At 43.1% G+C, this 27,893-nt stretch overlaps 1 protein-coding gene across 4 annotated transcripts in view; it reads right to left on the bottom strand.

Moving 5' to 3' along the window:
• Nucleotides 1-27,511, bottom strand: part of LOC106572626 (proto-oncogene tyrosine-protein kinase Src) — a 40,469-nt gene extending 12,958 nt beyond the window's left edge. For 3 of the 4 annotated variants that reach the window (XM_014146977.2, XM_014146976.2, XM_014146978.2), the window contains exon 1: nucleotides 27,059-27,509. The gene's annotated coding sequence lies outside the window, so the exon portion shown is untranslated. Of the gene's footprint in view, nucleotides 1-27,058 lie in introns of all 4 variants that reach the window. The other variant, XM_014146975.2, reaches the window with a different exon arrangement.
• Nucleotides 27,512-27,893: the final 382 nt, after the last annotated feature.

Below are 27,893 nucleotides of genomic sequence, written 5' to 3'. Positions count from 1 at the left end.
GTGCAGTCCTCGATAGCCTATTAATGAGTCAGGATCAATAGACTCCCTCCCAGTCAGATCAAAGGGCTGGTTGTACAGTACGGTACCCAACCTAACCCCTTATTCACACCCTCCTGGTGCTGTGTCATCGCTCGAGCTCATTTTCTCCAGATGAATGCTGTGATCATGTTGCCCAAGGTGACTAAGTCCATCCGGCCATGCGGCTACATCTGGGCTCATAAACATAAAGGGCTAGAGTTCAATTGAGCATAAATATTTACACGTTGCTGAATCAGTGCGTATAAGTACTGTAGCAGCTGTACACAAAACAGTTCTCAATGAGAATAACCTGGATTAATAAAGTAGATGTTCTCAATGACAAGAGATTTTGTCAAGAGTATACCAATGACAACTGAGGAGTGTTTACACTATTTAACACACAATTAAAGGGATACTTCAGGATTTCGGAAAAATCCCCAGTCAGATGAACACGTAGATACCATTTGTATGTCTCTGTGTCCAGTATGAAGGAAGTTAGAGGCAGCTTCTCAAGCTAATGCTAACTAGCGTTAGCGCAATGACTGGAAGTCCCTGGGTGTCTGCTAGCATACTAGACTTCCAGTCATTGCGCTAACGTTAGTTAGCAACTTCCTTCAAACTCCACGTAGAGACATAAAAATGTTTTCCTCAAATTCATATGACTCTGGGGAAGTAGATAGTCATTGCCAAAATACAGAAGTTTCCCAAAGTAAGGTTCTAAGATCACTTGAAGACTCTTGCTTTCTAGTCCTCCTCAGCATCCTGCCTGTATTCTTAGAGACTCCAGTTATAAACACATTAAGCATTTCAGTCTTCTCTAATCACAGTTTAGTGCACGAAATCATTACACAAGGATAATTTAGGGACCCAACCCTCCACTACTGTCATGGATGGATATAGGCCTAGCAGTGGGGGTTTGCTACGTATAGATACTAATTTGGAGAGAAGAGGCAGGGCCAGGGATTGGGATGTTTTTTTCAAAGTCCTAGCAGTAGTCACCTAAACTAGAAAGTGTCAAGTTGACTGGAAATAAGGTTATTACTGGTAGCGTCTTTTTTTGCTTTTGCTTGTCTGGGGGTCAGCTATTTCTATGACCTAGAACAGACATCTCTATGGTTATGGTAGCAGTAGGTGGGCTAATGAGCCCTGTTACCAGGGCCTTTATTTAACTAGGCAAGTCAGTTAAGAACAAATTCATTGACAATGACGGCTTAGGAACGGTGGGTTAACTGCCTTGTTCAGGGGCAGAACGACAGATTTTTACCTTGTCAGATTGGGCCAGGTTGCAAGATCGAATCCCCAACGCTCTAACCACTAGGCTACCTGCCACTCCTAGTGCTATTCATTACTAGTGCTATTCATACTAATGAGACTACAGCCAAGGGCTGTGACAGTCATGGAATTTTAAATGACGGTTATTGGTCAGCCAAATGACCACGGGGGTCACGTAATGACCTTTTGAATAGCATTTGTTTTGTTTTTTTACAGCAGAAACGGACTTAACCGCACGAATGCCCGGCCGCCCCGTCGTCAGTCAGCTGTTCGTGCCACACAGTTTTTATTTTATGACGGCCTTCATCTGTAACCACCAGTTACACGGTTATTGTGCCAGCCCTACTACAGCTACTTTCAATTTTGTGGCTCTAACTATGGAGTCAGTCAGTCAGTGTGTGGTAGTGGTCTCATTCAACAGACTGACATATGTCTTACTGGAAGCCTGCTAAGCTAAAGCAGGAAAGCAAGGCTAGGCTGAGACAGCAAGGCTGAGACAGTAAGGCTGAGACAGAGACAGCAAGGCTAGGCTAACGCTTTGAACACACCGACAGCATCAATGCGCAAAATAGTACGCAGCATCATCTGGATATGTGTGCAACAAAAGTACAACATTCACCTTCTGCTACCATTTCTGTCAAGCCGTCTACACATACAGTTTGACGCATACTTTCGATAAATCCAACGTATGCACCATACAGAACGCACTGCATCTGCCTCTGCAATCAATACAATGCTGCAAGGCAAATGCAGCGCTTCATTGGAAATTAATGTAATTCTGGTGTACCAAAATGCAATGACGCTGTCGATGTGTTTGAAGCGTAAGACAGCAAGGCTGAGACAGCTTCTCAGAGGGTTGCAATGTACTGAAGACACATGCTGGAAAAATGTATGGCACACAAAGAATAACACCCATCTCTCAATTTGTGAGACCCATCCATGCTTCACGTCTGTCGGAGGACACACACACCTGGCAGGCAGCCAGGAGATTGGAGACGGAGGGCCCCAGCCTCTTGCTGCTTATCAAACAGCTGAGGAGATTCCTATGGATCAGATGTACACTACAGCAGCAGCCCATCCTCCATCTTTCTCACACACAAACACGCACACAGACACTTTTCATGAGGGAGAAAAGCTGAACCAGCGGGGCTCATTACATTTCTAGCCCAGCCGGCGTCAGGGTGTGGGAGGGGGCTGGTTGTTGAGAGGGAAGGGGGGCTGGTGGGTAGAGAGAGGGGGTCAATGAGGATAGAGAGGCGGTCGATATGTCCCCCAAGGGTATGGCTGTACAACGGGATAGTTCTACTGTAAAGTAGCTAACAGTCTGGTCAGGTTAGAGAGCACACTCAGGCAGACACAAAGAGGACGGGTGGCACAGCAAACTGGTCTGTGTCTTTTGTGTGTCTCATCCACTAGAATGGTTGCACGGTTAATAACACATTTCCTCTCCCATCTCACTCCATCAAATAAACCCTTCATATTTCACACAACTGGCACTTTTATGATGGAGTTGTTATTTGAACGATATGTCGCAGGTATTTATTTATCATTATAAACTGGGTGGTTCGAGTCCTGAATGCTGATTGTCTGACAGCTGTGGTATATCAGACCGTATACCACAGGTATGACAAAACATACATTTTTACTGTTCTAATTACGTTGGTAACCAGTTTATAATAGCGTTTAGACACCTCAGAGGTTTGTGATATATGGCCAATATACCACGGCTAAGGGCTGTATCCAGGCACCACGTTGCGTTGTGCATAAAACAGCCCTTAGCTGTGGCATATTGGCCATTACCACACCTCCTCGTGCCTTATTGCTTAAATATTCATTACAGCTTGTGAATATGCTGAAACCATGTTATTTCTCAATACTAAATCAGCTTTAGACTATACCAATATGAATAGCTGCTTAAAATACCATGTGATTACATTTTTTTCTCCCTATTTTCCGTAAAATAAAACAGAATTTCATCCCATTAATATCTAGCCAGTGGTGTTCGATCACAATACTCCAAAACAAAAGTCCGACAGAGCTTGTTTGTCAGACCTGACCACATCTACCCATGTCTCAGTCAGCTGAGTAAAGTCTCAGTCATGGCTCTGGGGCATTCCACCCATCCTCGATTACACTACCGGTCAAACAAACAAGTCTATTGTCAGCTCACACTCACAGCAAACCCTGCAATCAAACACAATATGCCTAATTCACACCCTACTGTATGGTTTGAGTCAGGCTGCACTGTGCTGGCTCAGCCCTACTGTATGGTTTGAGTCAGGCTGCACTGTGCTGGCCCTACTGTATGGTTTGAATCAGGCTGCACTGTGCCGGCCCTACTGTATGGTTTGAATCAGGCTGCACTGTGCTGGCCCTACTGTATGGTTTGAATCAGGCTGCACTGTGCCCATGCGCAAGACACTGTGCTTGCTATGGACTGAGGTCGACCAAAATCTTCTCTTCACACACCGCCTCTCCATAGATGACAGCCACCGGGAATTATGGAAATGTATCATTAAAGTCATGAAGCGACCTCCATGTTTGGGCGGGAAAAGGAAAAAAAAGGCAGAGAGACTGCGAGAGAGAGAGATAGCGAGACATACACAGAGCGAGAGACTGCGAGAGAGACAGAGCGAGAGACAGAAACACAGAGAGAGAGAGCGTGCGCGTGAGAGAGAGACACAGCGAGAGAGAGGGAGAGAGAGCGAGCGAGGCAGCGAGACAGACAGAGAGAGAGAGACAACAAAGGGCGAGAGAGAGCGAGAACTATACCACCCAGATTCTGCCTTTCTGTGATGATAAACCAGGTCTAGTCTGTGCCTTATTGGGTCTAATAAGCCTGAGGTAACTAAGCACTCAGCACCTGCTCTACCCACTACAAGGCAGAAATAAACCCAGCAAAATCCCTCTGGCAACAAGGCATGGGGGGGGGGGGATGATGGATTTGCTTAATTATGCACAAGAAACCAGCAACGGATACAAAATCTTTCAAGTCTCATGGGCTTTGGCTGAACGGGGGAATCATCTTTTAATTTAGCTGCCGGGTTGTCTTTTGTATATTCCGTTTTTTTTCCCCCCCACTCTCATTTTTATGTTTCTTCTGAAAGGATAACAATGTTAATCTCTGAATAAGAAAGTGAAACTGAGACAATTCAAAAGGCTATTGTGTCATTCATCTATTTAAGACTGTGCATTAAATCGCTTCTTTGTCTGAACATTTCCTATTAATTCAATAACACATTCATAACATTTCCCTGATGAATTCAGTTAATGTTTCTGTAAAGTAAACGTGAATCCCCTTTTTTTCATCATCAAGCAGTCTTCATTTACTCATGAATATTGCTCCTGTGTAACGCCAGGGTTGTGGGTTTGATTCTCGCTGGGGCCACCCAAATGAATTTGTATGCACATTTGTAAGTCGCATTGGAGAAAATAGCATATGGCACATTCTTATATTATGAAAGTAATAAAACAGCATACAGGCTTGTTTCTATTTGTTCAGGCTAAGATTGAAACCCTATAGCCAACTATAATGATGATAGGGTGTTGACAGTGGAAATGTTTAAGCCAATATTTACGTAGTATTGCACTCTCATTGCAGTGAAAGGAGAATCACCTGTGGGAAAATAGAGACAGAACTTCAAAGAGAGCCCCCCCCCCCAAAAAAAGCTGTCATTGTGGCCTTGCTGTGACAGTCAGTCTGACATCAGTGGTGAGGTTTGACATTAAAGCTCCATCCTATCCACTAACCTTCCTTCCGTAGTGAGTCCTCCCATCACACCTGTGACAGAACAACAGGTTGGCGAGATGGCCATCACATTTATATTGCATTTGCATGAGTCAGACGTCAAACATTGTTTTAATATGCTGTATGCATTGGAGCCCTGGACAGCTCTGCAGTCTGTACTGAGGCTTTTAGGATCAGGCCAGGAAACAAACATGTACTCTAGATGTGCCTCTTCCTTCTCTTGGCATGCAACTTATAGTACATCTAACCACACAGGTTCTAGACAACAAATCAACATACAGAATGACTCTGTCCTGTTACATAACATGTGACCTGCATCCCAGGCTACTACCATCGTTATCAGCTGGAGACAAGTCTGAGCCACAGGTATACTCAACAGGGATGCTAAAGAATGAAATTCAGAGAAAAACATATCAAAAACTGAGGTACTGTAGATCAAGAATCGACCAATCGGATCCTCGGTAAAATATCCCTGAGGGTTAGGTTTCATGTCCTTGCTCAATGTTCTTATTTAGGCGGAAGGTACACATCAACTTCTAGAGAAGAAGAGTTGAGTGGGAGCAGGTAGACTAGCGGTTAAGAGTGTTGGGCCAGTAACCAAAAGGTTTCTGGTTTGAATCCCCGAGGAGACCAGGTGAAAAATATGCCGATGTGCCCTTGAGCAAGGCACTTAACCCTAATTTCGCCTGTAAGTCGCTCTGGATAAGAGCGTCTGCTAAATGACGTAAACGTAGGGGGAGGGCATCAAGTGAACAAAGACTAGGCCGCATTAAAGTTGAGGGGTGTACTATGACACGAGATGGAGTTAGCTCACCAAATCCTCTGAGTTCAACCCAAATCGGGATAACAGTTGACACGAAAGTGGCAACGAATCCCTCAGAACTAACCTGCTCCGGGGCAGGGTAACTCGGGGATAATGCTGCATTCGTAACCAAGTGGAAGGTGGGAATTTACCACTTGTGAAGTCGTAAATACCAGTTGGATGCATTCACGTGCTTTGATGTTGCATTTAACAGCTGAAAATGCTGTTATCAAGGTAATTTCCTCAGCATTGGATCAATGAAGAGTTCAGCATTTGACTCGCTGGGCTTATCCACGTGTGACATGCAAGTGCAGTTACAAGCCTGACTGGATGTGACGGCAGCTGGATGATCAATATCCACCTTCATAACATGGATGAAGCCGGAGAAGGAATGTAAAGCTAACTGAAGCTGGCTAGCTTTATAGAATCCTAAGTAAATCTAGCTAGCATCATAGAACACCCCAGTGGGGCTGTGTCAGAAAAGTTTACTAACCATAAAATCCTTGCTTTCTCCAGTCCTTGTTTCCTCCATTGCATGCTCAAAGTTAATTGGATGAGGTCCGAGGGAGGGACCTTTGACCTCCTCCAAAGCACTTTGAGAGGAATTGAAAACAAGGACAGAGTTTTCAGACCCAGCCTCAATCAGGCCTTAGAAGTATTCCTTCATCTTAATGCTCTCTATGTAATTACTCCAGGGAAAGCAGGAAAAGTGGGAGGCTTTGGCCTTGGCCCTCCCTGCGTCACTGCCCACCGATCGCAGTCCTAATCCAGCCGCTCATTCTCCCCAGATTATCAACATCAATTCCGTAATTGCATTTGGATATGCCGTGATGACATTCCATCTGGGGAGTCAGGACTAGATGTAACTGAACAAAATTGGTTACAATACATTTTAAAGGACCGGATTCAGACCCCTTGACTTTTCCTACATTTTGTTACTTTTCAGTCTTATTCTAAAATGGATTAAATAAATAAACTCACCAATCTACACACAATACCCCATAATGACAAAGTAAAAACAGATTTTTTTTTTTTGCCAATGTATTAAACATAAAGAACAGAAATACCTTAATTACATAAATACATTTTGCTATGAGACCCAAAAGTGAGCTGAGGTGCATCACGTTTCCATTGATCATCCTTGAGATGTTTTTATTGACTGGACATGATGATCTGGAAAGGCACACACCTGTCTATATAAGGTCCCACAGTTGACAGTGCATGTCAGAGCAAAAACCAAGCAATGAGTTCGAAGGAATTGTCCGAGACAGGATTGTGTCGAGGCACAGATCTGGGGAAGGGTACCAAAACATTTCTGCAGCATTGAAGGTCCTCAAGAACACAGTGGCCTCCATCATTCTTAAATGGAAGAAGTTTGGAACCACCAAGACTCTTTACAGAGCTGGCCGTCCAGCCAAACTGAGCAATCAGGGGAGAAGGGCCTTGGTCAGGGGGGTGACCAAGAACCCAATGGTCACTCTGACAGAGCTCTAGAGTTCTTCTGTGGTGCTAGGATAACCTTTCCTCTCTGCAGCACTCCACCAACCAGGCCTTTCTGGTAGAGTGGCCAGACGGAAGCCACTCCTCAGTAAAAAGGCACATGACAGCCCACTTGGAGTTTGCCAAAAGGCACCTAAAGGCTCTCGGACTATGAGAAACAAGATTCTGTGGTCTGATGAAACCAAGTCTCAACTCTTTGGCCTGAATGCCAAGCATCACATCTGGAGGAAACCTGGCACCATCCCTACAGTGAAGCATGGTTTTTCAGTGGCAGGGACTGGGAGACTAGTCAGGATCGATGCAAAGATGAACAGAGCAAAGTACAGAGAAATCCTTGATGAAAACCTGCTCCAGAGCACACAGCCAAGACATCGCTGGAGTGACTTCGGGACAAGTCTCTGAATGTCCTTGAGTGGCCCAGTCAGAGCCCGGACTTGACCCCGATCGAACATCTCTGGAGAGACCTGAAAATAGCTGTGCAGCAACACTCCCCATCCAACCTGACAGAGCTTGAGAGGATCTGCAGGGAAGAATGGGAGAAACTCACCAAATACAGGTGTGCCAAGCTTGTAGCGTTATACCGAAGAAGACGAGGCTGTAATCACTGCCAAAGGTGCTTCAACAAAGCACTGAGTAAAGGGTCTGAATACTTATGTAAATGTGATTTATATTTTTTTATTAAGTATCAAACATTTCTCAAAACCTGTTTGTGATTTGTCATTATGAGGCGTTGTGTGTAGATTGATGAGGAAAAATAACAATTTAATCAATTTTAGAATAACCTAACAAAATGTGGGAAAAAGTCAGGGGGTCTGAACACTCACTGCAGGCAGCTACTGCAGCCGAGCACATATCTCATCCTGCCTAGACAAATCCATCTGCTGCAGTGTGCTAAATACGGGCAGGCACCCGACAGTAAATCTCTCCTACAGACTCCACAGAGCTTGGACTCAGTCAGAGAATTCATTAAGTAACTTAAGTCATGCTTATCCTGCTCAGACAGAGAGCTGCTCTCGTTCATAGCCCTTAAAGTTCAGTTACAGAATGTGGGTTTTTCATTATTTTCCCCACAAACAAGAAGATTTTTCTACTATTTCTAAAAAGAAATTCCCTCTTTGCATTGTTGGGAAGGGCTCGTAAGTAAGCATTGCACTGTTAGTCTACGAAGCACGTAATAATTTCTATTTTATTTGAAATGGTTAAATGTCACGCAGTGTTTACACATCCCTCTATTCGATTCAGCCAACCTACACCTCGGTAACAGGACCTAGCCTACCTCCACTATGCACGCGTCCTATTCAGTAAGCCATTAATAGGCTAATTATTTCTGTGTAGTTTCAATGAAGTCCATCCACACACACACACACACCATTGAACACAACAAGCTTGAGCGTGTTAAAACTCTTTTCATGTGATAGTGTGTGTATATCAAGTCAAACCAGGAACACTTAAAGCCAAATAGCTCTCCCATGTTTGGAAGGGCCAAAGGTAAACATCCACCCACAGGGAGAGGAGGACAGTGGCTGCTAGTGAGTGTTGACCTGAGGACAACAGGGCTGTCAGCCCAGAAAGAGACCCTCCTCTGCTCTCCAATCACTGAGAGACACCCGGTCAGGATGGGGAGTGAGTGGAGCCAATATTTACCTCTCCACACAGAACACACCAGCCGTTGCCATGGAGGTGATTCCCCGCATTCCACAAGCAACGGCTCTGATGCACTTGTACGCTCACACTTATTTGTCAGAGAAACGTGCAGAAAACGGTAGCAAGCTTCTCAGATAAAGAGAAAAACACAGCCTTTATCCTTTTTTCATTTTCACTCTTAGGAGACTACTGTACTGTGGTTCTTAATAGGATCAGAGCCTGTGAGTCCTGATCCCTTCCACTGTTCAAGTGTGTGTGTGTGTCAGCAGCACTGATACTTCTGCTTTACCCAATCTAAGTTCATATCACTAACCGTTTTCAAAACAAAACATCCAGTCAGTGTTACGATAAAAAAGTCACACTGCTCTCAAAAAAGGCTGAGGCTGGTTGGGCTTAAAACCCTCTCCCTCCACAGGCAGGTTACATATTTACGACTTGAAAATCAACAAATGAGCCACTGGTCTGGCAGGGTTCCCAGGTCCATGGTTTTTCTAAAGGCCAGTTATGCCCGGTGCCTAATCTCACTGCAACACATATGAAATCATTTTGGAATTGAGGCTCAACTCTAAAATATCTAGGCCATTTTGTATTAGGAGGGGATTCATTTAGAGGACAGTTCCTGTGACGTCGTGGAGGGAGGGAGAAGCGTCGTGGAGGGAGGAGCGTCGTGGAGGGAGGAGCTTCACGGAGGGAGGGAGTGCTGAATGAACCAAAACAGAAGAGAATGTTGAAGTCTCAAAGTTAACTTCACATCAAGCAACAAAAAGGTTTGATATTTCTCACCATTTTCATCTTTCCCTACTTTCCTCCTTTTGCTTTCTTTAATCATTAACTTTTTTATTTTAGTCATTTAGCAGACACTCTTATGCAGAGCGATTTACAGGAGCATTTAGGGTTAAGTGCCTTGCTCAAGGGCACAGACAGATTACTCAGTCAAGTTACTCATTATAGGACTAGAGGTTGACCGATTAATCAGCGTGGCCGATTAATTAGGGCCGATTTCAAGTTTTCATAACAATCGGTAATCGGCATTTTTGGTTGCCGATTATGGCCGATTACATTGCACTCCACGAGGAGACAATGTGGCAGGCTGACCACCTGTTACGCGAGTGCAGCAAGGAGCCAAGGTAAGTTGCTAGCTAGCATTAAACTTATCTTATAAAAAACGATCAATCTTAACATAATCACTAGTAAACTACACGGTTGATGATATTACTAGTTTAACTAGCTTGTCTGTCACGTTCGTTATAATGAGTGGACCAAGGCAGAGTTCCACATATTTATTTTAGTGAAACTTCAAAGCAGCAAATAAATAAACGAACGTGCCGTTCGTAGCGCACATAGCGCTAAACAAAACAATATCCCACAACGCAGGTGGGAAAAAGACCACACTAAGTATGAGGCAACGATCATCAGCTGCCTCCAATTGGGAACCATACTCACACCAACATAGAAATTAAAGACTAGAACATCGAATCACAGGCTACTTCGCAAAATGGGTGATGATTTAACAAGCGCATTCGCGAAAAAAGCACTATCGTTGCACCAATGTAACTAACCATTAACATCAATGCCTTTCTTAAAATCAATACACAAGTATATTTTTTTAAACCTGCATATTCAGTTAAATGAAATTCATGTTAGCAGGCAATATTAACTAGGGAAATTGTGTCACTTCACTTGCGTTTTGTGCAAGCAGAGAGTCAGGGTATATGCAGCAGTTTGGGCCACCTTGCTCGTTGCGAACTGTGTGAAGACCATTTCTTCCTAAAGACCGTAATTAATTTGCCAGAATTTTACATAATTATGACATAACATTGAAGGCTGTGCAATGTAACAGCAATATTTAGACTTAGGGATGCCACCCGTTCGATAAAATACGGAACGGTTCCGTATTTCAATGAAAGAATAACGAAATGATAGTTTCCGGATTTGACCATATTAATGACCTAAGGCTCGTATTTCTATGTTTGACAATATTAATGACATAAGGCTCGTATTTCAGTGTGTTTTATTGTATTAAAATTAAGTCTGTTTGATATTTGATAGAGCTGACTGACTGAGCGGTGGTAGGCAGCAGCAAGCTCTTAAGCATTCATTCAAACAGCACTTTCCTGTGTTTGCCACCAGCTCTTCGCAATGCTTGAAGCACAGCGCTGTTTATGACTTCAAGCCTATCAACTCCCGAGATTAGGCTGGCAATACTAAAGTGCCTATAAGAACATCCAATAGTCAAAGGTATATTAAATATAAATGGTATAGAGAGAAAGAGTCTTATAATTACTACAACCTAAAACTTCTTAACTGGGAATATTGAAGACTCATGTTAAAAGGAACCACCAGCTTTCATATGTTCTCATGTTCTGAGCAAGGTACTTAAACGTTAGCTTTTTTACATGGCACATATTGCACTTTTACTTTCTTCTTCAACACTGTGTTTTTGAATTTTTTAAACCAAATTGAACATGTTTCATTATTTATTTGAGACTAAATAGATTTTTATAATGTATTATATTAAGTTAAAATAAAAAGTGTTCCTTCAGTATTGTTGTAATTGTCATTATTACAAGTGTGTGTGTGTGTGTGCGCGCGCATATATACATACATACATATATATATACACACTGCTCAAAAAAAATCAAGGGAACACTTAAACAACACAATGTAACTCCAAGTCAATCACACTTCTGTGAAATCAAACTGTCCACTTAGGAAGCAACACTGATTGACAATAAATTTCACATGCTGTTGTGCAAATGGAATAGACAACAGGTGGAAATTATAGGCAATTAGCAAGACACCCCCAATAAAGGAGTGGTTCTGCAGGTAGTAACCACAGACCACTTCTCAGTTCCTATGCTTCCTGGCTGATGTTTTGGTCACTTTTGAATGCTGGCGGTGCTTTCACTCTAGTGGTAGCATGAGACGGAGTCTACAACCAACACAAGCGGCTCAGGTAGTGCAGCTCATCCAGGATGGCACATCAATGCGAGCTGTGGCAAGAAGGTTTGCTGTGTCTGTCAGCGTAGTGTCCAGAGCATGGAGGCACTACCAGGAGACAGGCCAGTATATATGGAGACGTGGAGGAGGCCGTAGGAGGGCAACAACCCAGCAGCAGGACCGCTACCTCCACCTTTGTGCAAGGAGGAGCAGGAGGAGCACTGCCAGAGCCCTGCAAAATGACCTCCAGCAGGCCACAAATGTGCATGTGTCTGCTCAAACGGTCAGAAACAGACTCCATGAGGGTGGAATGAGGGCCCGACGTCCACAGGTGGGGGTTGTGCTTACAGCCCAACACCGTGCAGGACGTTTGGCATTTGCCAGAGAACACCAAGATTGGCAAATTCGCCACTGGTGCCCTGTGCTCTTCACAGATGAAAGCAGGTTCACACAGAGCACATGTGACAGATGTGACAGCCTGGAGACGCCGTGGAGAACGTTCTGCTGCCTGCAACATCCTCCAGCATGACCGGTTTGGCGGTGGGTCAGTCATGGTGTGGGGTGGCATTTCTTTGGGGGGCCGCACAGCCCTCCATGTGCTCGCCAGAGTTAGCCTGACTGCCATTAGGTACCGAGATGAGATCCTCAGACCCCTTGTGAGACCATATGCTGGTGCGGTTGGCCCTGGGTTCCTGCTAATGCAAGACAATGCTAGACCTGATGTGGCTGGAGTGTGTCAGCAGTTCCTGCAAGAGGAAGGCATTGATGCTATGGACTGGCCCGCCCGTTCCCCAGACCTGAATCCAATTGAGCACATCTGGGACATCATGTCTCGCTCCATCCACCAACACCACGTTGCACCACAGACTGTCCAGGAGTTGGCGGATGCTTTAGTCCAGGTCTGGGAGGAGATCCCTCAGGAGACCATCCGCCACCTCATCAGGAGCATGCCCAGGCGTTGTAGGGAGGTCATACAGGCACGTGGAGGCCACACACGACTGAGCCTCATTTTGACTTGTTTTAAGGACATTACATCAAAGTTGGATCAGCCTGTAGTGTGGTTTTCCACTTTAAATTTTGAGTGTGACTCCAAATCCAGACCTCCATGGGTTGATAAATTGGATTTCCATTGATTCTTTTTGTGTGATTTTGTTGTCAGCACATTCAACTATGTATTTTTTTGAGCAGTATATATATATATATATATATATATATATATATATATATAATGACAATTACAACAAATAAAATAAAAAATTGGCAACTGCTTTTTTGGTCCTCCAATAATCGGTATCGGTGTTGAAAAATCATAATCGGTCGACCTCTATATAGGACACATCAAATATTTAATCACAAAGTATCATGTGACAAAATGAGAGTCTAGTGAGAGCAGAGAAAAGCAACTTCTATCACACTCCCTGCAACCATGATTCAGAGACATAGCAAAGTCAGTAGAGGACAATTAAAACTATTCTGTGACAACATGAGAGTGTGGCAAGACGAGAGCAGAGCAGAGCTAGCAGAGTGCAGAAAACCAGTCTCACTTCATCCCTGCAGTGAGCCTCCCAGCCCAGCCTGGCCCATCTGATCTGAATCACAAACAAGTCCAACATCAGCTGTGTGTGTGAATCATCCACAGATTAGACCTCTGTGGGCATGTCAAATCACATGTTAAACAGCACCGTTTCCCACGCAACTTTGACTGACTGAGCCATAGGCCTAAACCTATCCCATCCCAGACTGTGCTGTACCATTCCTAGTGGCTTATAAGAGGCTCTTAAGAGACAGACATGGAGAAATAAGATCCTTTCATCAGCTTCAACTTGGTTAGTTTACACAAGTTTGGGATGTGGATTTGCTACATATAACAACTCTTTCTGTTTCTGATGATGCGTACACCGTTTAGACTATGAAAGAGATAAATCCGAGGGTGCAAAAGTGATAATCACTGCTGAACTAATAAAAAGGTAGCAAACAAAAACAACTGTGGACAGCTTCAGAGCAGCAGTGAAGCCTTAAAATAGATTATAGTTTGCAGAGGCTACTGTTTAACAGTAAGGAAGTCACTGGGCAGGTGTGACAGCAGTTCATCTTGTTGTGTAAAAGGACAGCTTCGAAGTAGCCGTTATAAGAGCAGTTGTGCCATTCCTATATGTGAGAAATGACAGTTATAAAGAGCAGTTGGTTAGGTTCCAGTTATCTTGTGAAACCGTGTTACTACAAAAGCGTGTTCGGTTTCCTGGCCTCACGATTCATGGCTGCTATCTTGGCCATATATCTTCAGATAAATATAGAGACTGAAGCAAGCAACCGAAGCCTAAGTCACTTTCTCCTGCCTGAAAGTAAAGGATCTTAAAGGGATGGTTCATCGAAATCTATAACTGAACTGTCTCTTTAAGCATCTGGGCCTCAGCAATGGGACTGCACTGCAGTGACCTTTGCATGTGTATTATGTTCTATAGAGACCATAAGAAGCTCCATATTGTTCCACTATGGAATATTTAGACTAACAATACAATGGTTGATTTATTGTTTAAATCTGCTTTGCCATAGCTTCACACTTGAATCTTAGAAGCCTTAATGGAAGTCTGTGTAATGTTTGGGTACCCTATGTTGTTCTGCCATTACCCCCAAACGATCACATCTCCTTCCCAGCTCTTCCCTTCATCTAAATATGGTCATATGTTTGAGGGACAAGTAGATAGAGAGCATAGAATCCTCTAAGGGTTTAGCTTTCTCCTATTCTTTCTCTCTCCCTCCCTCTCCAATCCTTTCAGGAGATTTCCAAATGGAAATAAAATAATACAATTCCTTCCACAACCTATGATGGCATGTGACAAAAAAATAAAAAAAACTTTCCCAGCTTCCAAAATGTTATTGAACTAGACAACACTAAGTATTGGGAAAACACACAGATCCTCTTAACCCCATCAGTCCTGAAATCCCCACAAAAATAGGATTTCAATGTATCTGACTTTTATTGATCCAGCCTCACAATGAAGTGTTTTACCGTTTTCTTTTCAGGACAACCAAGGCTACAAATAGAATTCAAAACAATTTGACATAAATAGTTGCATTCATGAGTTTCATTGGCAAATGTCAATTAAAACAATTAGGTCAGCCAAAGCAAAAATATGATAAAAGTGCATTTATATGAATGCTGTAAGAAACATGAATTGTTTTCTCAGTGGGAAATTAATATCCAATTATCCAACTGTGTGGAGTTTGGAGTTTGTGACAGCAACTATGTGAGCTTATTACAGTATTATAGACACTATGTCCTGGGATTTCCTATGATCTACACGTATGTAGAACATCCCCTTCCCTTCAAATGACTCATGTAGCTTGTAAGCGTCATAGAGCAAAACATGTTACATGTGCGTTCTCCTTTCCCCCTTCTGATAACCAGGCGGCGAATCGCATCTCTGCATGTCTGGCAGACATATCAGTGTGGATGACGGATCACCACCTCAAGCTGAACCTCGGCAAGACGGAGCTGCTCTTCCTCCCGGGGAAGGACTGCCCGTTCCATGATCTCGCCATCACGGTTGACAACTCCCTTGTGTCCTCCTCCCAGAGTGCTAAGAACCTTGGCGTGATCCTGGACAACACCCTGTCGTTCTCCACTAACATCAAGGCGGTGACCCGATCCTGTAGGTTCATGCTCTACAACATTCGCAGAGTACGACCCTGCCTCACACAGGAAGCGGCGCAGGTCCTAATCCAGGCACTTGTCATCTCCCGTCTGGATTACTGCAACTCGCTGTTGGCTGGGCTCCCTGCCTGTGCCATTAAACCCCTACAACTCATCCAGAACACCGCAGCCCGTCTGGTGTTCAACCTTCCCAAGTTCTCTCACGTCACCCCGCTCCTCCGCTCTCTCCACTGGCTTCCAGTTGAAGCTCGCATCCGCTACAAGACCATGGTGCTTGCCTACGGAGCTGTGAGGGGAACGGCACCTCCATACCTTCAGGCTCTTATCAGGCCCTACACCCAAACAAGGGCACTGCGTTCATCCACCTCTGGCCTGCTGGCCCCCCTACCTCTGAGGAAGCACGGTTCCCGCTCAGCCCAGTCCAAACTGTTCGCTGCTCTGGCACCCCAATGGTGGAACAAGCTCCCTCACGACGCCAGGACAGCGGAGTCAATCACCACCTTCCGGAGACACCTGAAACCCCACCTCTTTAAGGAATACCTGGGATAGGATAAAGTAATCCTTCTAACCCCCCCCCTTGAAAGATTTAGATGCACTATTGTAAAGTGGTTGTTCCACTGGATATCATAAGGTGAATGCACCAATTTGTAAGTCGCTCTGGATAAGAGCGTCTGCTAAATGACTTAAATGTAAATGTAATGTGCGTGTTTGTGAGAGTCTCAGCTTTTCATAGATGAATAGTTTGTAGCTCAAACCAAACACTTTGACTCTACATAAGTTTCTGTAAAAAAAAAAGACCCGGCCCCTTCGGGATCTGCCCTCGTCTCAAAAACGCCGCTCTAGCTCATAAATGTCAGAGGCAGAAACTAGGATAATAAAGAAGAGAACCAGTCAAAATCTCTGTGTAAAAACCTACACAAAGTACCGAGATGCTTTGAAGTATAACCTAGCCCGTCAATGACCCTTCTTTTTAATCTTATTTTAAAAAGAGGGAACTTCTAAGCAGCTAGCATCCACCAACTCAGGGCTTTGACTGTTTAATGTCTGATTTAGGCAGAAGTGCCTAGTACTGTTACCATTTAAGAAAACTCCATGTACCTCTGAAATCTGAGGCCCCAGCAGAAAACCATATGGATGTAAAATGGCAGTTCACAGCAACTCTAAACATAATCATGTGTGTGTAAACACAAGTCCAAATATTAGAGTCTCCATTACAGGTATGAGGAATGAGACTAGCAGGTGTGTGTATTGAAGAGGTTTGGTGTGTGTGTCTGTGCGCACGCACACACACACACACACACACACACACGTGTCAGTGTTTCCCCTATATTCCTTTAGCAGTAGCGAGCCGCCCTGCTAAATCGTTGCCACCACTCCATAAGATATACAGTATATAGTATGTGGAAAAGTAATGGAGCATATATTTTTAAATAAGACCATCTTTGTTAGTTCTCAATCACCAACATAAAAACTAGGCAGTCAGGGAGAATCAAAAATCCAAAAAATTGAATGGCTTGGGTCCCACGTTGATTTTGTTATAATGTTTGCGTCACTGATGTGTAGAATTGCAGGAAATTATCTTTAAAACTGCACATTTTCTCTAAGCCCCATGGCAAAATGTGTAGAATTGCAGAACATGTGCATTAAAACAGCACCATTTTGTCTCTGTGGCCAAGAAGATGGCCCCATTGTCCACGCCCCACACACACACTAACTTTGCCACTGCTTTTGGAAAATCTCCTAGGGGAACACTGCATGTGCATGTCTGCATGTGTACTCTCAGGTGTCTGTACACTCAGGTTTGTGATATCAGTGTGAGCCCCAGTCATGTCTGTGGAATGCAGAGTGAAGAATGAGACAAGTCCTGACACCACTCCATCTCACACACCATACGAGGAATGTTCTGAGAGCTGGTAGAGGCACCCTACACCCAGGACGTGGATAGAAGTTCATGATGCCACTGGCCACTGATTCAATCACAGAACATCCTAACATCCCGCACCGTCAGCCAGGGACGTTTCACAACAACTTAGAGTAGGAAAAACGTTAATTTCCATTCCTGAAACCAATAAGCAGTACTAAACCAAAAGAAGATTGATTGTTGTTCTCGTCAACAGACTTCCTTAGGCTAGTGGATGTTTGGATTTAGAATCGACTGAATCAGGTGACAGTGTTTGGTTCGTCACTTGTCTGGAAACATTAAAAGTTTCCTTCATATTTTCCCTTTTTGAGGCTGCCAAGAGCACTTCCTCAGTGAGACAAGAACTATCCTTAAGCAGAATAGAAGAGGTCAGAAAAACATAAATGACCTTTCTACAAAAGTACAAACATTCATTATAGATTTGCACCAAGATTAAGCTATACATGTCTAATTATTAGAATCAGGTGTGCTAGATTAGGTTTGGAGTGAAAACCTACAGGACGGTAAGGTAGTCTCTCCAGGAACATGGTTGGAGAGCCCTGACCTATTCTCTTGCCAGTAACTGCACCAATGGGACCTGTACAATGAACATATTTGGGGGAGGGGGAAGCCAATATGGCTACATTTGATGGTGTAGATGCTGAACCACACTTTTCTAATGTTTGTCAATAGATTCAGCACTTTGTAACAGATTGGAATGCTTCTCCAGCAGAGCCAGTGGTAGATAAACAAGATGACAATAAAACAACAGCTGAGGCCCTCCCTACATGAAACAAATGTGATCGTCACGCATGATCATTAAAATATAAACAGGTCTCCTCCACGCCTTGGTTAGTATTTCCACAACCTAACGTAGCAGGCATAAAAGAAAGGCCTGAAACTAGATCCCCTACATACTGGTCTTTACAAGAAGAACATTTTTTTTTAAACTGTCAGGGGAGGTTCTCTTCTGCACCAATTCAGTAAATGTGGAGGAGGAGTTAAGAGTGTTGGCTTTGTTAACATCCAAAAGCGGAAGTCGTGTCACAGGCTCTCTTTTCATTTCCCCTGAAAACCAGAACATCCGGTTGTTGGGTACTCGGCTGAGGCTAGCATTTTCATAACAGATTTTAGGGAGATGGGCCCCATCAATGAACCGATTTCATCCATTCATAGGTGAAGACCAGGGTAAACTTCCTTTGCTTAGAGGACAGCAGGGTTGTGTTCATTCGGCACTAAATGGAAGGAAACAGACAAACAGGGAGGAACTACCTGGTCTTACTCAATAAGAAACACTTGGTTGTTTTTCATTGCAAAATGTTTTGCTACAGTGGGCACTAACGAATACACCCCAGGCATGTGGTCCCTCCTCACAGGACAGAACATGCAGCTGTAGCAGTAGCTGTACAGCTTCCAGTCCACAGGGCATGGCTGCTCAGCTCACACAATTCAAATTTCAAGTTTTATTAGTCGAATGTACAGGATACGCATGATCCAACGAAATGATTACCTGCAGGTTCCTTCTCGAAAATACAATAAGAAATAACAGATAAGAATACGAAGAAAGTAAACGGAACAAAAATATTAAATGCAACATGTAAAGTTTTGGTCTCATGAACTGAAATAAAAAGATCCCAGAAATATTTCATACGCACAAAAAAGCTTATTTCTCTCAAATGTTGTGCACAAATTTGTTTACATCCCTGATAGTGAGCATTTCTCCTTTGCAATATAATCCATCCACCTGACAGGTGTGGCATATCAATAATCTGATCAAACAGCATGATCATTACACAGGTGCACCTTGTGCTGGGGACAATAAAAGGCCACTTTAAAATGTGCAGTTGTCACAGAACACAATGCCACAGATGTCTCAAGTTGAGGGAGCGTGCAATTGGCATGCTGACTTGGGTTAAATGCGAAGACACATTTGAGTTGAATACATTAAGGTGTACAACTGACAAGGTATCCCCCTTTCCTGACTTGCATGAATGTCCACCAGAGCTATTGCCAGATAATTTATTGTTAATGTCTCTACCATAAGCCACCTCCAACGTCGTTTTAGAAAATATTACAGTACGTTCAGGACCGCCACATCCAGCATCTTCACCTCGGGGGGGGGGGGGTGCTGAGGAGTATTTCTGTCTGTATTAAAGCCCTTTGTGGGGCAAAACTTGTTCTGATTTGCAGGGCCTGGCTCCTCAGTGGGTGGGACTGGCTGCCAAGTGGGTTGGCCTATGCCCTCCCAGGCCCACCCATGGCTGCACACCTGCCCAGTCATGTGAAATCCATAGATTAGGGCCTAATTAAGTTATTTATATTTACTGATATGAACTGTAACTCTGTAAAATCTTTGAAATTGTTGCATATTTTATTTAACCAGGAAGAGCTCATTGGGCCCTTTTTCAAGAGCATCCTGGCCAAGATAGGCAGCACCAAGTCATTACAAAAATTAGAGACAAACAACATGAAAAACTACAAGTAATCTAGTAAAAACCATAGAATTCACAAGAGTATAACACAATCAAAAACAGCAAATTTTAAATACTGACAGGTCAGGGCATCAGTCTCAAGATCGTTCATCAGTGCTTTAAAAATACCAATTGGGACAAGTTCTTCCAGTTTAAAAGTATTTTGTAAGGCGTTCCAAGACGATGGCGCAGAGTACATAAAAGCCCTTTTACCAAATTCAGTTCGGACATTTGGAACAGTTAGCAGGATAAAGTCCAGCAAACGAAGAGAGTACCCACCACATTTCTGAACAATAAAAATGCCCAAATAAAAAGGTAGTAAACCCAAAATGGCTTTGTAAATAAAAGTATACCAGTGACTGAGCCTACGAGTGACTAGAGAAAGCCAGCCAACCCTGGTATACAAAGTGCGTAAGGGTTTTGCAGTTTAAAATAAATCTCAAAGTGAAATGGTAAAGGGTGTCAATTGATCTCAAACACTGAGCGGAAGCATTCATATATAAAATATCCCCATAGTCTAGTAAAGGCATAAATGTAGCTGATACTAGCCTTCTTCTGGCTTCAAAAGAAAAACAGGCCTTATTCCTAAAATAAAATCCCAATTTCAGCTTCAATTTTTTTGTAAGTTGTTGAATATGCAATTTAAAAAAGAGAGGCAGTCATCAATTAAAATTCCAAGATATTTATATGAGGTTACAGTCTCAATCTCCTTGCCCTGACAGGTAGTAATAGGTGAAAGGTTCAGAGGTATATTTCTTGCTTTAGAAAACACCATTAGTTTAGTTGTCAGTATTGAGGATAAGCTTCAATTGACACAAGGTATGTTGAACAGTATAAATAGCAGTTTGCAAGTTCTGGACAGCTTTTGAATATATTGCATTTAGATTTTTGTTCAGTATAAATGGCAGTAAAATATAATAATACATTTTAGCGTAAGTATAATACAAGATAAGACAATTAATAGTCCAATATTTACAAGTGTATATATTGAGCAGTATAATATAAGTCTGGTAGCAGCTGTATGAATGTACATCCAGTAGCCAGTTTATTAGGTACACCAACACAAAAATGGTTTGCTCCTACACACAGTGAGTCACGTGCCTGTGGCTTGCTATATAAAGCAGGCAGACAGGCATCCAGTTACTGTTCGCTTGAATGTTAGAATGGGCAAAACGAGTGACCTAAGCAACTTTTGAGCGTGGTCTGCCCGACGTTAAGGGAGAGAAGAACTCAAGGCTGGGGTGTGTGGGGTCCTTGATGATGCTGCATACCTTCCTCAGACACCATTTCAAGTAGATGTCCTGGATGGGTGGGAGCATGGTCCCAGTGATGTACTGGGCCGTCTTCACCACCCGCTGGCGGGTGGAGGACCTTGCGGTTGTGGATGGAGCAATTCCCGTACCAGGTCGTGACGCTCTCGATGGTGTAGCGGTAGTATTTGGAGAGGACCCAGGGCGGCATGCAGAATTTTTTCAGCCACCTTAGGAAATAGAGACGCTGTTGCACCCTCGACAAGACTGATGAGGAAGAAAAGGACCCCAGGGAGCAGCTCTCACACTCACACAGATAAGCATCAGGGGGGACTACGGCCACCACCCAGGAAAACTGCTCCTGCCTGACCTCCATGTGAGGACTATGAGGAGTGGAAAAGGTTTTTAGTTTAAGATGGATAGGGGCGGCAGGTAGCCTAGTGGTTAGAACGTTGGGCCAGTAACCGAAAGGTTGCTAGATCAAATCCCCGAGCTGACAAGGTAAAAATCTGCGTTCTGCCCATCATTGTAAATAAAAATGTGTTCTTAATAACCTGTTAACTGACTTGCCTAGTTAAATAAAAGTAAAATTTAAAAAAAATAGGCTACTCTTCAAGCATTGCTGAATAAATTCCTAGACCTCCTACACACTCTCAATCCAGAAATGAGAATTGTGTGTTTCCATTCCCTTGAAAATGACAGAATCTGAGATCGTGTCATCTACCTACATCCTGTTGTACTCATAATGACATGGTACTTCAGATCAGTAAACACAAAAAGTCTGTGTGTTGTGCCTTCAATTAGACTACATCTGCAGGGAAAAGGCCTGCAAGTCCAACTTGAGGGGGTCATTTTGTCAATACAACATTTACATAAAACCCATTTCAATATAGTGATTTTCAGGCAGGGGACCCTGAGAGGAACAAAGATCAAGGCTGGTCCAGCATCTCAAAGAGGATGAGTATGAATATCAACATGAATTAATCCTTTATTTAACCAGGCGGGTCCCATTGAGATAGGAGTCTCTTTTTCAAGTCAGCCTTGGCCCTGAGGAAGCAATCAGCAAGCAGTCATGCAGTCATATAACTTGACTTAGTGGCCCAGCTGTGACTGCATAGACACAGAGAGACATCTTTCTGAATGAAAAGGAGCCTTTTCTTGTCAAGAGAACTGGTGGGAGTGAGAAGAAAATCCAAACAAGACCTTTCGACTGATAACCCTCCCGTCTCTACTCCCAAGCAACAGTGGAGGGATTGAGATTAGATGTATGGGCCCGGTCACACTGTTCACAGAGCACGCTAGGCCAGAACAGGAAGTGACTAGCTTCAGTAGCCTGGAACCCTGGGAGGAATGAGAGGACAGTCCCTCCTCTGTTCTGTTCCACTCAATGAACCACAATCAGATACTCCATTGAAATGTCTCCAGCCACAGGGCTTCAGATACAGTTGAAGTCAGAAGTCTCCATACACCTTAGCCAAATACATTTCAACTCAGATTTTCACAATTCCTGACATTTAATCCTTTATTTTTTCCACTACTTTATTTTAAGAATGTGAAATGTCAGAATAATAGCAGAAATCATTCTATTTAAGTTTTTATTTCTTTCATCACATTCCCAGTGGGTCAGAAGTTTACATACACTCAATTAGTATTTGGCAGCATTGCCTTTCAATTGTTTAACTTGGGTCAAACATTTTGTGTAGCCTTCCACAAGCTTCCCACAATAAGTTGGGTGAATTTTGGCACATTCCTCCTGACAGAGTTGGTGTAACTGAGTCAGGTTTGTAGGCCTCCTTGCTCGCACAAGCTTTTTCAGTTCTGCCCACAAATTTTCAATAGGATTGAGGCAGGGCTTTGTGATGGCCACTCCAATACCTTGACTTTTTTGTCCTTAAGCCATTTTGCCACAATTTTGGAAGTATGCGTGGGGTCATTGTCCATTTGGAAGACCCATTTGCGACCAAGCTTTAACTTCCTGACTGATGTCTGGAGATGTTGCTTCAATATATACACATCATTTTCCTCCCTCATGATGCCATCTATTTAGTGAAGTGCACCAGTCCCTCCTGCAGCAAAGCTCCCCCACGCTTGACGGTTGGGATGGTGTTCTTCGGCTTGCAAGCCTCCCCCTTTTTCCTCCAAACATAACAATGGTCATTATGGCCAAACAGTTCTATTTTTGTTTCATCAGACCAGAGGACATTTCTCCAAAAAGTACAATCTTTGTCCCCACGTGCAGTTGCAATCTGTAGTCTAGCTTTTTTATGGCAGTTTTGGAGCAGTGGCTCTTCCTTGCTGAGCAGCCTTTTTTATGTCGATATAGGACTCATTTTACTGTGGATATAGATACTTTTGTACCTGTTTCTTCCAGCATCTTCACAAGGTCCTTTGCTGTTGTTCTGGGATTGATTGGCAGTTTTCGCACCAAAGTACGTTCTTCTCTAGGAGACAGAAAGCGTCTCCTTCCTGAGTGGTATGACGGCTGCGTGGTCCCATGGTGTTTATACTTGCATACTTTTGTTTGTACAGATGAACGTGGTACCCTCAGGCATTTGGAAATTGCTCCCAAGGATGAACCAGACTTGTGGAGGTCTACAATTTGTTTTCTGAAGTCTTGGCTGATTTCTTTTGATTTTCCCATGATGTCAAGCAAAGAGGCACTGAGTTTGAAGGTAGGCCTTGAAATATATGCACAAGTACACCTCCAATTGACTCAATTGATGTCAATTAGCCTTTCAGAAGCTTCTAAAGTCATGACATCCTTTTCTGGAATAAAGGCACAGTGAACTTAGTGTATGTAAACTTCTGACCCACTGGAATTGTGATACAGTGAATTATAAGTGAAATAATCTGTCTGTAAACAATTGTTGGACAAATGACGACTTGTGTCATGCACAAAGTAGATGTCCTAACCGACTTGCCAAAAAATACATTTGTGGAGTGGTAGAAAAACGAGTTTTAATGACTCCAACATATGTGTATGTAAACTTCCGACTTCAACTGTATCTTGCAAAGAGTGCTGGGTGAGTGACTGCTATCAGATAGCTGCATGCAGAGAGGGCTGGGTGAGTGACTGCTTATTATCATATACAGTGGTTTCTAAGCTGAACACAAACAATATCGATTTAACATTGGTTTGACTTTTACATATGGAGTTACCCTTAAGTAAATCTTCTGATGTAACTCATGTGACATCCTGCGGGCTGTTCACTGCTCAGCTGACTGTAACCTGGAAGTGAAACTTGATAATACTGTACACTTCAGGTCATAAGTCTGGTTCCCTTTTATATGCATACGTCCACGCCCTGAAGATGGGTTAGGACTCACAGGGCTCTCTTGAAAAATAAGTTGTCCTCTTCCACCATTTATGATTAACTACCCCAAACAAAGCCCATTTCAACAGAGAAAGAGAACAGGTGGGATTTCCCCCTCCCCCCCACCATTAAAATGGCTGCCCTTCAAAATCACTGGGCACTAATTAGTACTAAAACTGGGCCAGACAAAGCAACATAAGTTTGGTGTGTACGTCTGCCACATGAAAAATTCAATGAGTTCAGTGGGAGGCTGTCGCAGTCCTCGCGCCAGCCGGCCAAAGTACCAATACAACTGCAGTGAGTGCTGTAAGTGAATTATAAATCCAAAGGCCAAATTGAAGTGAGAATGTTCTAGGCATTGTTGGCATCAGATAAGTGTTTTGTTTGTTAAGAACTCCTCAATAAGCCATCAGGGAACGTTGTGCTGTTCTACTTGGACCAACAACACAGCACGTGTCTACGCTTGTGTGTGGGTTTTTCTTTTCACCATCCCGCATCACTACAATCCTATTCCTTGGGCCCAAGAACCAGCCCCCCTACTCATAATATTATAGCCAATTAAGTTGTTAGAACTTTACGCTAATTAATCCTCGTCTGACCTGAAGGAAACCGGGATAACTCGGTTGAAATGACATTTGCTGGCAAACTAGCCTGTTCTGTTTTCATTGTATTTGCCTCCTACAGCTAAATATGGTTAACTCTCAAATTCAAGGTAGCAATATAGGGTCAAAACTTTATTCATAGTAATAGTCACTCCTCAAGTGGCTCTACAAGGCTCCTCGAAATGCCCTTTCCATTAAGTGCACAAATACATTTTAACAGAGCCAGTCACAATTGTTGCATAGGCAGATCATTCTCAAGGCTTGGACGCCTGGCTTTGGAAACAAGCGAGTCATTGACTCCTGCCAGGCCCAGTGTAGTGTACTACTCTGTCAAAAAGAATGCTTCAGTATATAGGGGGACAAAGGGGTCAATCCACCAACTAACAGGACATTCTGCCACTTTGCAGTGATCTCATTGGAGCCAACAAAGTTCCAGAGGTTTCACTGAGGGACATTCTTTCGAAGGATTCAAAGGGGCATTTCCTTTATCAATGGCGCCTACATCAACCAGGGAAGATTCAGTTAGGCATGTTGATAAAACACTTATGACTGACAGGCCATCTGAAAAGACCTGCAGAGAGAGAGAGCATGGCTGCCAAGAAAGCAGCAAAATCATATTGAATTCTCCCATTGTTTTAGTACAAAATAAACACATTTAATTGAAATTGTGTGACTAAAACACTGCAGTGCTTTTCTCATCATCATGTATGATTTTGGACATTAGAACTAAATCTCCTTGGAGCATACGTTTGGTTTGCGTGTCAGATTTTTGGAGACAGAGGAGCAGATTTTGGGAAGGGATATAGGCTAGCCTATACAGAGACTAATAGCTTCAGAATGCTCTTGCCGAACAACAGAATTCCTCAATAATGCAGAAACAGATACATATTCTCATCATTACAGAAACTGAGTGGTTCATAATTCATATTCAATTAAGGATGTGTCCTTCAATTCATCTAATCATCCACAGTTTACAATGTACTGGCCAATTCAATTGCACATTCTAAACAAAAATATAATTCCTTGGGAAATGTTAAATTCTTTGTGATTCTAAAATTAACTGAGTGAATTCCTGGAGAGACAATTCCAGTGGAGATTTTGGCTTTGTTTGTTCATACATTATCTAGACTTCAGATAGATAAAAAGGTACAAGATAACACTCAGTGGGGGTGGAAACAAAGTGAATGTATACTGTACAGTGTGTATGTGTGTGTTTTAGGATTATGGCAACTCTGTGTTGAATAAATACAATTGCCATGGGGCAAGGTGATCCTATTACTTCATCAAGTGTATACCACTCCCAATAGTCAACACTGAAACCAGTTTTTTTATGTCCTTAGTCATAGCCATTCTCAATAAGTAAAAAACATATATGTTCAAAAACTGAAATGAGACATGTTACGCTTCATCAAGTGTCAATATTTGGCTTGTTGACTCATCTTGAGTAGGAGAACACTAATCCTGAGCATATGACACAGCCCATAGTTTAGAAGTAGGCTATAGCCACCGGCAGAGAGCTAGTGAGAGCTCTATGGCCTATATAGCTACACTTTATTACATATCTCTCTCTTTCTCTCACACACACAGACTAGTGTATTGCTGATTGACATATCTTGGCATGAATGTAGCTACTTGAAGAGCCAATAATGTGATGGTCAATAGCGTTCCATAGCTTTGTCCCAATAATAAAACTAGGTACTTAATAACTATGTAAAATGTTAGGCAACACTTAGCCTACTATCATTAAGACATTAATTATTGGATTAGAAAGACCCTCCCGAACACCCTGATCCAGGGAGTTATTTCACATCAGCTTTATTAGAAGCATTGCGGCAATGTTGTGTTCAGAACGTATTTGATTTCAATGCAACTTGACGGCCCGGATACATTGTTTATGTTCAATCATTGGTTTCATCATATACAAAAATAACAAGTCACTTACCCTGACGAGTACCAATGTATTGCCGTTGCTTGTTTATTTACGAGATGGGCAATAGTTCATCGAATGTAACGACAAAATGTCACAGACTCAGTCATCGAAGTAAACCCCAAAATTATAACCGATTTCAGACGACGTTCACAGCAGAGAATCGATTGTCGAACTGATGCGGAGGGATCCCATTCAACCGGAGGGGCGGGCTAGACCAAGACGGGGATTGCCTGAGAATCAGGGCAGCAGTCGGGACTAGTCTGATTGCAGCAATCATTTGAATCCCTAATTATGAAAGAGAGTATCCAGCTCTTTGCCAACTGCCTTGAAATCAAAGGATAGATATGACTAGATTTTGTGGTAGAAACATATCTAGGCTCCTGCGTTCACTGCTGCGGGTAGTAGGCCTATCACACAAGCAAAGAGAATTCAGGACCAAAACATTGACAGTGAAAAGGAGGGGAGGATGGGGTAAAGACGTCCACATGCGTCCCATTCGAAACAGTTAGTGCATATATTATGACGACATTTTATGACGTTTTGGTCTTCGGCAAAGCACTAAGTGTATAAAACTTAGTGCACTGTGTTCGTAACAGATTCTAATTTTGGGAACAGAAACATTTATTGCGATGATAAAATTATATCGGCCCAGTTTCGACCTCTCCCACTTCCCACAACTGGACTTCCTTTCCCTACCAAACGTTGTGCATCTTCTTCTGTGGGGATTATCGGTGGTTGGCATCCAAAGTTATGGTGAATTACTGCCACCTACTGTACTGTACTGTACTGTACTGGAGTGTGGGCCAGAGACAGGGAGAAACTTAATCCTACCTGCCAGACCTGTTGC

The sequence above is a fragment of the Salmo salar genome, chromosome ssa15 (genome assembly GCF_905237065.1).
Source record: "Salmo salar chromosome ssa15, Ssal_v3.1, whole genome shotgun sequence".
In the NCBI taxonomy this organism is placed as follows: domain Eukaryota; kingdom Metazoa; phylum Chordata; class Actinopteri; order Salmoniformes; family Salmonidae; genus Salmo; species Salmo salar.
The sequence above is the reverse complement of the archived record's forward strand: the minus strand, read 5'-3'. Positions and strand labels throughout refer to the sequence as shown.